At 41.7% G+C, this 9,174-nt stretch overlaps 1 long non-coding RNA gene across 1 annotated transcript; it reads right to left on the bottom strand.

Annotated features, from left to right (window-relative positions):
• Positions 1-5,333: 5,333 nt before the first annotated feature.
• On the bottom strand, positions 5,334-8,929 carry LOC139260127 (uncharacterized). Its single transcript, XR_011592721.1, has 2 exons — positions 8,797-8,929; positions 5,334-6,012 (listed from the first exon to the last, which is right to left on the bottom strand). It is a non-coding gene; the product is annotated as an uncharacterized lncRNA (long non-coding RNA).
• Positions 8,930-9,174: the final 245 nt, after the last annotated feature.

Here is a 9,174-nt window from a genome sequence, read left to right as displayed (position 1 = left end):
ATTTTTTTTTTACTGTAGTCTCAGAATATTCCTTTCACTGCAGTCGGCTTCTCGAGGGGCAATGCTTCTAATTAGACATTCAAAATATTACACTTCCTTAAATAAGATTGAGAACAAAGAACATTTAAAATTTCATTTTCTTACACTTAGTGCGGAATCATTATGATACAAAATCCAGATGAAGACAGATTCAGATAAATTGGTGAATCAGAACTAAATGCTCACCTGATTTAGTCAAATGCAGTCTATTCAATAACTGCTTCTGGCCTGTGTAATTTATGACTGTCCTGCACATTTGGAAAGGAGGGGAAGTCGTGAATAGATATCACACAGAGATGGTCATTAACAGTGTTTAGATCTAATTGTTCTTTGAACTTGATTTTAAAAAAGTAATCATAGTCCTAAGGGTTTTAGCAATGCATCCAGCTTAATTACTATACATAAAGCATTTTTAATAACCCGGAGTCAAAAATTGTCACTGTATTTAATATAGCCAGTAAATCTATCTAATTTTTTCCTCCACTGAAATATGTTCTTAAGCTCCATTTCTACTGCAATTTAATCTGATTGACATGCTGAGATAAATGTGTGGTTTTCATTTTAATTCAGACAATGACATTATCTCTCTTTCAATTGTTTTATTTAAAGGAATGCAAAAACTATTTAAGGTCTTTAGTGATTTAAAAGGGTTATTAGAAAGATCTTCCTAATATTTTGCCGGAAAGGTGTCAGCCTTGACTCAGAGGAAGCACTCTTACCATTGCATCAGAAGGTTGTGAGTTCAAACTTTTGAGGGGGCACAGAAGAGGTTTACTGGAAAAGCAAAATACTGCAGGTACTGGAATCTGAAATAAAAACAGGGAATGCTGGAAATCTCAATGGGTCAGGCAGCATCTGTGGAGAGAAAAACAGAGTTAATGTTTCGGGTCAACGACCCTTCGTCAGAACTGCCGAATGTTCAAAAAGAGCTCATTCTTAAGCACTGAAAAGGGGAGGGGAAGAAAGAACAAAAGGGAAGGTCTGTGATAGGGTGGAAGGGGGATAATGGCCGAATTGAAATGTTAATGACAGAAGTTAGAAAAAGATTAATCTGGATAGGGTGTGAATGGCGTAGTAATGACCAGCTGCCATTAGGGGCAAAGAGAAAAAAAAGGAGAAGAAAGAAGAAAAAAACCATAAGATGCGGGGTGGGGAGGGGATAGGAAAGGGAGCCAAAGGTGACCAGAGGTTATGCTCTGAAATTGTTGAACTCGATGTTGAGTCCAGAAGGCTGTAAAGTGCCTAAACGAAAGATGAGGCGCTGTTCGTCAAGCTTGCGTTGAGCTTCATTGGAACAGTAGAGAAGTCCGAGGATGGAGAGATCAGAGTGGGAGTGGAGTGGAAAGTTAAAGTGACAGGCGACTGGAAGCTCAGGGTCACAATTATGGACTGAATGGAGGTGTTCAGCAAAGCGGTCACCCAATCTATGCTTGATCTCCCCAATGTAGAGGAGACCACATTGTGAGCAGCAAATACAGTATACTAAGTTGAAAGAAGTACAAGTAAATCACTATTTCACCTGGAAGGAGTATTTGAGGCCCTGGATAGAGTAGGGAGGGAGGCGGTAAAAGGGCAGGTGTTGCATCTCCTGCGCTTACACGGCAAGGTGACGTGGGAAGGGGTGCTGGGGGTGACTGCGGAATGGACCAAGGTGTCGCGGAGGGAGCAGTCCCTTCAGAATGCTGAGAAGGGAGGGGAGGGGACGATGTGATTGGTGGTGGGATCATGCTGAGGTGGTGGAAATGATAGAGGATGATCCATTGAACGTGGAGGCTCGTGGGGTGAAAGGTGAGGACAAGGAGAACCCTGCCATGGTTCTGAGAGAGAGGGGAAGGGGTGAGAGTAGAGGTGCAGGAAATAGAACGGACACGGTCGAGGGCCATGTTAACCACGGTGGAGGGAAATCCTCTGTTAAAGAAAAAGGAAGACATGTCAGAGGCAGTAGTGTGAAAGGTGGCATCATCAGAGCAGATGCGACGGAGACGGAGCAACTGGGAGAACGGAATGGAGTCATTAAAGGATGCGGGGTGGGAGGAAGTATAGTCCAGGTAGCTGTGGGAGTCAGTGGGCTTATAGTGGATACTGGTCAAAAGCCTATCCCCAGAAATGGAGACAAAGAAGTCAAGGAAGGGAAGGGAAGAGTCGGAGATAGACCATGTGAAGGTGAGGGAAGGGTGAAAATTTTTAAGTTCAGGGCGAGAGCAGGAAATGGCACCGATACAGTCATCTAGATTTACTAGAATGGTTCCAGGGATGAGAGACTTCAGTTACGTGGATCAACTGGAGAAGCTGTGGTTGTTCTCCTTAGAGCAGAGAAGGCTAAGAGGAGATTAGATTGAGGTGTTTAAAAGCATGTAGGGGTTAGATAGAGTGAATAAAGAGAAACTGTTTCCAATGGCTGAAGGGTTGATAACCAAAGGGTGCAGGTTTAAGATGATTGGAAGAAGAACCAGATGCAACGTGAGGAAAACCCTTTTTCGCAATGAGTGGTTGGAATTTGGAATGTACTGCCTGATCGGGTGATGGAAACAGATTCAATGATAGCCTTCAAAAGGGAATTGGACAAATATTTGAAGGAGAAAAAATTGCAGGGATATGGGGAAAGAGTGGGGGACTGGGACAAACTGGATTGCTCTTCGAAAGAGCAGACTCGATGGGCTGAGTGGCCTCCTTCTATACTGTACTGTTCTATGATTCTATGATTCAAGCCCCACTCCAGAAACTTGAGCACATAATCGAGGTTCACACTTCAGTGCAGTACTGAGGGAGCACTGTCAGAGATGCCATATTTTGAAGGAGACATTAAATCGAGGCTCTGTCTTCCACTTCAGGTGGATGTAAAAGATCCCATAGCATTTTTTGAATGCCAAACTTTACTAATTGGCCAGAAAAAGCATCAAACCTCAGGACTGGGAGAAATTTAGAATTCAGCAGAGGAGGACAAAGATTTAATTAGGAGGGGGAAAATAAAGTATGAGAGAAAGCATGTTGGGAACTTAAAAACTGACTGCAAAAGCTTCTATAGATATGTGAAGAGAAAAAGATTAGTGAAGACAAACATAGGTCCCTTGCAGTCAGATTCAGATGAATTTATAATGGGGAACAAAGAAATGGCAGACCAGTTGAACAAATACTTTGGTTCTGTCTTCACGAAGGAAGACACAAATAACCTTCCGGAAATACTAGGAGACCGAGGGTCTAGTGAGAAGGAGGAACTGAAGGAAATCCTTATTAGGTGGGAAATTGTGTTAGGGAAAGTGATGGGATTGAAGGCCGATAAATCCCCAGCGCCTGATAGTCTGCATGCCAGAGTACTTAAGGAAGTGGCCCTAGAAATAGTGGATGCATTGGTGATCATTTTCCAACAATCTATCGACTCTGGATCAATTCCTATGGACTGGCGGTTAGCTAATGTAATGCCACTTTTAAGAAAGGAGGGAGAGAGAAAACGGGTAATTATCGACCGGTTAGCCTGACATTAGTAGTGGGGAAAATGTTGGAATCAATTATTAAAGATGAAATAGAGCACATTTGGAAAGCAATGACAGGATTGGTCCACGTCAGTATGGATTTATGAAAGGGAAATCATGCTTGACAAATCTTCGAGAATTTTTTGAGGATGTAAATGGTAGAGTGGACAAGGGAGAACCAGTGGATGTGGTGTATTTGGACTTTCAAAAGGCTTTTGACAAGGTCCCATACAAGAGATTGGTGTGCAAAATTAAAGCACATGGTATGGGGGGTAATGTACTGACGTGGATAGAGAACTGCTTGGCAGACAGGAAGCAGAGAGTCGGGATAAACGGGATTTTCAGAATGGCAGGCAGTGACTAGTGGGGTGCCGCAGGGCTCAGCACTGGGACCCCAGCTATTTACTATATACATTAATGATTTAAATGAAGGAATTGAGTGTAATATCTCCAAGTTTGCAGGTGACACTAAGTTGGGTGGCGGTGTGAGCTGTGAGGAGGACACTAAGAGGCTGCAGTGGCTTGTCACATGGACCTTGAGATCCAATTGTGTTAATTACAATTACTTTCATCCACTCATTATTTCTGTAACATCTGATAATATAGCAGTGTTATTATTCAACTGAAATTAAGTTTGGCCATTTGTTCCTGTACATTAGTTTATGGAAGATGTTTTATTTCTTCTGTTGATATCATGGCCAACATCAATTGGCCATGATATCAATGCTCAATTCAAGTGATGCCTGATGTATGACACCCTCATTGATCAATCAAATTTGTTAAGTAATCACTGCAAGATTAATGGAATTTGTTCTTTAATTTATGACTAGGAAGTGTCACAGCTGTACATAAGATTTTACTGTTGTGTGATTAAGTTTTTGAGGGCTATAAGTGATGCAGTGGAGATTCACATTAACAACAATTGGAAACAATAGGAGGGCAGGCAGAATCTGAGGAGAGAGAAGAGTTAAAGATTTGTTGTGGAGCCGTCATCAAATCACATTAAATGGCCCAGATTTTCCTGCAGCAACGAGTTCGGGTACTTAGACTATAAATTTAACTGTCTAACACGCTTATCTCGGTGTCGATAAGTTTCCTGCCTTAGTAATTGAAATATGCCACAGTGAGAATAGCGGCGAATTGGAAGCGGTGTGGCCATTATTTCTATGAAATTCTACGAATAGCAATTTTAAGTTTTAAAAATTGTCTTTTAATGCAAATCTGAAGTATGGCACTCATCCAAAGTGCTCCTCCCACCAGGCCGTTCTCTGCTCGGTGGAATTGGTCCTCCGGCCTCCTTTCAGGTCACGTCATGAATTTGAGTACAGAGATTCCACAGGTGTGCTCAACCTATTCTCCAGCTTCAGTCCTGCTCATGTTTAATAGTTTGAGCGATTAAAAAAAAATCTATTAGCTTTAAAACACATCACTACCAGGCCATTAGTAGCAATATTTTTTAAATCTACGTGGCAGTGCACGCAAAATGGCGATAATTCAGCAAAATCGCTTTTGCTATTGTTTTAACTGGCAGAGCAGAGCTATGAAAATCAGCGTCCATCTGTTTTTCGACACAGGGTAACAGCAAAACTGCACTAAGGTCACAGGAAAATAGGTGATATCATAAGTCATGGCGTAAGTCACTTAGTGCATAATTTCCGCATTCTTTTGCGCTGTTCAAGGATCCCGGTGATGTAAATGTAACTTATAATGAAGCAAATCTTTCGGAAAATCTGAGCCACTTTTTTGACAGCTGCAGGTAACCAAAGTTGTGTTGTGCTGTGTTAGCGCGAATGTTTTCCTGGAAGAATCACTCGACACTCTGGGTCGGTTCCAACATCAAAATGACCTTTATTATGCCGGTGAGGAGAGAGCCTCTGGTCCAACTCCAGGCACTCCACTCCACCGAACAAAGAAATGCATCGATATTTATATGTTTTACAATAATTCATTACAATTACTCAGCCCATGTCAGCTGGACACAATCCAATCATAACGACTATAAATTACAAATCGATTCCACTGGGCCAATGGAATTGGCCCCCAGGCACCAGGGGACTGCGTGATCATCTCATGTTTAGCTGGGGCTTACTCATGCCCTCGTGATATTCTCCAGACCCCCTTATCTCTACTGTCCTTGGGTTCTGCTTGCGCCTAACCTCCTTATCCTTACACAGTCACAGGAATTTCTTTGTTCAGTATTCTGCTAGGACATCTTGTCTGTGATTTGTTGATTAAGGACGTTCTGCTGAGCTCGCCCTTTCCAGTGTTCCTGTACGTGGAACTGCAGTGTCATCAGCTGCCCAAAAATGTAGTCAAGCTAACTGTTAGCTGAATTCCCTGAGTGCTTTGCGGAATCCCTGGCAGCCATTTTATATCTGGCTACCATTTTACACATACATACATGCATACATATATTCAGCAGGTGCCTTTGCCTTTGAAAGTGCCCTCCAACATGTGGTATTGAGCATCTAATTTTCAGAATAGCAGTTTCTTTGTTGGGTACCTAAAAACAACATTGACAGAGAAAAATATATTTGTAGAGGGAAAATACTTTATGTACTTATATGCACAAAATCTCGGCAGTTCTGACAAGCATTTCAACACAGTAGTTGAATTTAAGTGAAAATGAGAACAATCACTGAATTGTAATTCATGTCAGTTTAGGAGACACATTGGACCTGAAATTCCGGTCTTGCCGGGTCCATGTGGAATACATATGGACCCGGTGAGGCCCCGCAAAAGACGGTTTTTGGCACGTGCGCATGCGCCAAAAACTGTCTTTTCCGATCTGTCAAGTTTTAGCTTGACAGATTCTCCACATCCCCGCAGCCAGGACATTTGCATTGGCGAGATTGCGCTATTTGCCCATCTCTTGCCCAGCGAATATCCTTAAAACGCTTGCTCCTAATAAAAGCAGGCACATAGCCTACTTTTACCAGAGTAAGAGTTTTAAAACATGTAAAAAACATATAAAAATAAAATTTAAAAACACATTTTTATGTTAAAAACCCTGCCCACTAAGGTAAGTTTATTTTAAACCCTAATTACAACACACACAAAAATCCGAAACATATATATTTTTTTCTAACACATTTCATTAACTTTAAGTTAAATTAATATAAATATGTGAGGTATATTTTTTATTTTTTATTTGTATTTAGGTGTTTGGTGGAGGGTGATTCTCATTCATAATAATGAGAACTCCTATTTACGGAGTTCCCATTATTATGAATGAGAATACTGTATCGTCATTGGCTATCTAGTGCCACGTGATTCCAGCTTCTCCCTCCGCATCTCCGAGACGTGAACGCGCTCCGATGCGCAGGAAGAGGAGGTCTCCGACTGGAATCGCTGGAAGGTGCAGAAGCAAAAGGTAGGTGTGGATATTTTTCTTACTTTCAGGTGACTCCTGCGGGAAGCCCAGAACCGGGATTTCAGGCCCAATATGGTGCCGTAGTGCTTTTTTGGAATATTAGAAACTGGCTTTATTTTTAAGCGATGAAACTGTATATCTAGATATAGCTCTTTTTAATAATATTTCTGTAGACAAATTAAGACCCCTTTATACCACAAATAATAAAGAAAATGTTGCATTTATATAGCTTTATTGTTGTCTTTCAGAGACATCACAAAGGATTTCATCTGAAATGAATGACTTTAAAGTGCAGTGACCTGCTTTATAGACAAAAACAGCTGACAAAATGCAATGAGATGAATCACCAGTTAATCAGTTTTTGGTAGTATTGATCAAGTGAAAAATGTTGCCCAGGAGACTTCCCTCTTCTTCTTCGAGTAATGTTTTGACTGTAAACAATTCTCTCCCTCAGTTTAAGTTCCCATCATTCCATACAACTGAGAGGACAGTTAAGTAACCTGTACCCAGCTACTACCAATGCCACTTCTGAACAGTTCATTAGGAAATAACCAGCATGCCTTCATTTCTCCCCACATAGACTCTGTGGATGTCCCAGGTGGCTTGTCATAAATCAGGAACTCACCTTGCAGGGAAATGCGGCATGGAGCATGTGACAGTTTATGATGATGCACCAACACGCTGTGCCACTAGGCTGCTTGACTACCACAATTTCTAAGCATTTTATATTATCAAATATTAATCTGGTATTCTTGTTTGATTTCTCAGAATCTATTCTGTGCTGTTAGAATGAGTTTGCTTACATTTGAGGGTGCAATCTACTGGGTGTTTTAAAATGATCTCTCTCGCACTGCAGTGCAATCACTCATTTTCTAATTTAGTTTAATTAGTAAGGTATGAAATTTTATAGTCTGCCAGATTCCCCTAATCACAAGCCATCAGCATTCTGTGCATACCTTTATGGGTCATAATTTGTACGTATGTGCCATAACAGCCTTTTTCACCTCTGCTGAATTTTTAAAGTGGTATTTGGCCCATAATTTCAATAAATTCCTAAGTCATTTCCAAACTCTCAGTAAGTTACTGAAAATATGCCTCCCACCTCTGAATTTTTTTTTCCATCAACATAAATGCCTGTGCCAGTTTCCAGCAAAGTTGTTCATACTGAGTTGCTGTGCTCCAGGAACATTGGACCTCCATTTGCAACTGTTGATTCTTTATTGTGGATGATTGCATTGACATGGTCTTGGTGGAAACTTGGCTCATGGGTGACAAAACCTTGCTCCTTACTGAATCCTCCTCACCTGACTATACCTTCCACCACCTGCTCCTTTCCATCCCTTCTAAACTAAAGCAGTCACCAAATCTCACCTTTGAGTACCTCACCTTGTTTCACCCCTCTATCCTTGACTTTAAAATCCTCATGCACTACCACCCACCCAAGTTTATAACTGAGATAATCTTACTCCTTTCCTCGGTCAGCCTCTGTACTGATGACTGCTCATCCTCGATGATTTCAATTTCCATGTCAACTCACTCTGCACTTTCTTCTCTGAGTTTACTGCATCCTGTCCACCCTTAACCTCTCCCTCCATAAAACTCCTACACTCATATTCTCAGCTGCCTGCACCCCCTCCACCTTGCCATCTTACGTGGCCTCTCAATCACAAGGCCATCTCTGATCACCACGTATAAACCTCCTTCCAATTCAACTTCCTTCTGTGTCTGCCCCTGTACTAAACTCTCCCCCAAGTTACTCACAAATGTACTTTCAAACTCCCAACTGTCTCTCCTTAGGTTCTCTGTTTGTCAAATATTTCTGCAGCTATTAATATGCTCAATCATTCCCTTGCCTCCATGTTTGATGCCCTTGTCTCCAGCAAAACTCCTAGGGCTAGAAATTAATTTACTTACCCACACTTCATAGTGCCATGAAGTGGCGATGAAATGGAGGTGGCGGCTCTTTCATCAGCTGTTGGCAGGTCCTGCAACAGTCGCCATATTCCTCCCTTCCTTTGTGTTGCTGGTAACTGGCGGCACTCTGGAAAAGAATGGTGCCGTGGTGATGTCAATTAGTATGCAATGCCGACTTAACGTCACTAACCTGAACTTCGACCCGAGTGCTGAATTCAGTGCTGGGTCCTAAGAACGGCAGATTAATCTGGTGTGCAAGCAGGCTGACAGTGGCTAACAGTAGCAATGTCTGCAACTCTTAAAGGGACACACACATTATTCAGGTAAGTTTGAATTTAAGGGTTTGGACTCTGTTTTTTAAAATTTATTGAAGTGATG

The sequence above is a fragment of the Pristiophorus japonicus genome, chromosome 1 (genome assembly GCF_044704955.1).
Source record: "Pristiophorus japonicus isolate sPriJap1 chromosome 1, sPriJap1.hap1, whole genome shotgun sequence".
NCBI classification, from domain to species: Eukaryota; Metazoa; Chordata; class Chondrichthyes; family Pristiophoridae; genus Pristiophorus; species Pristiophorus japonicus.
This window is presented reverse-complemented; position numbering and strand designations above follow the sequence as displayed.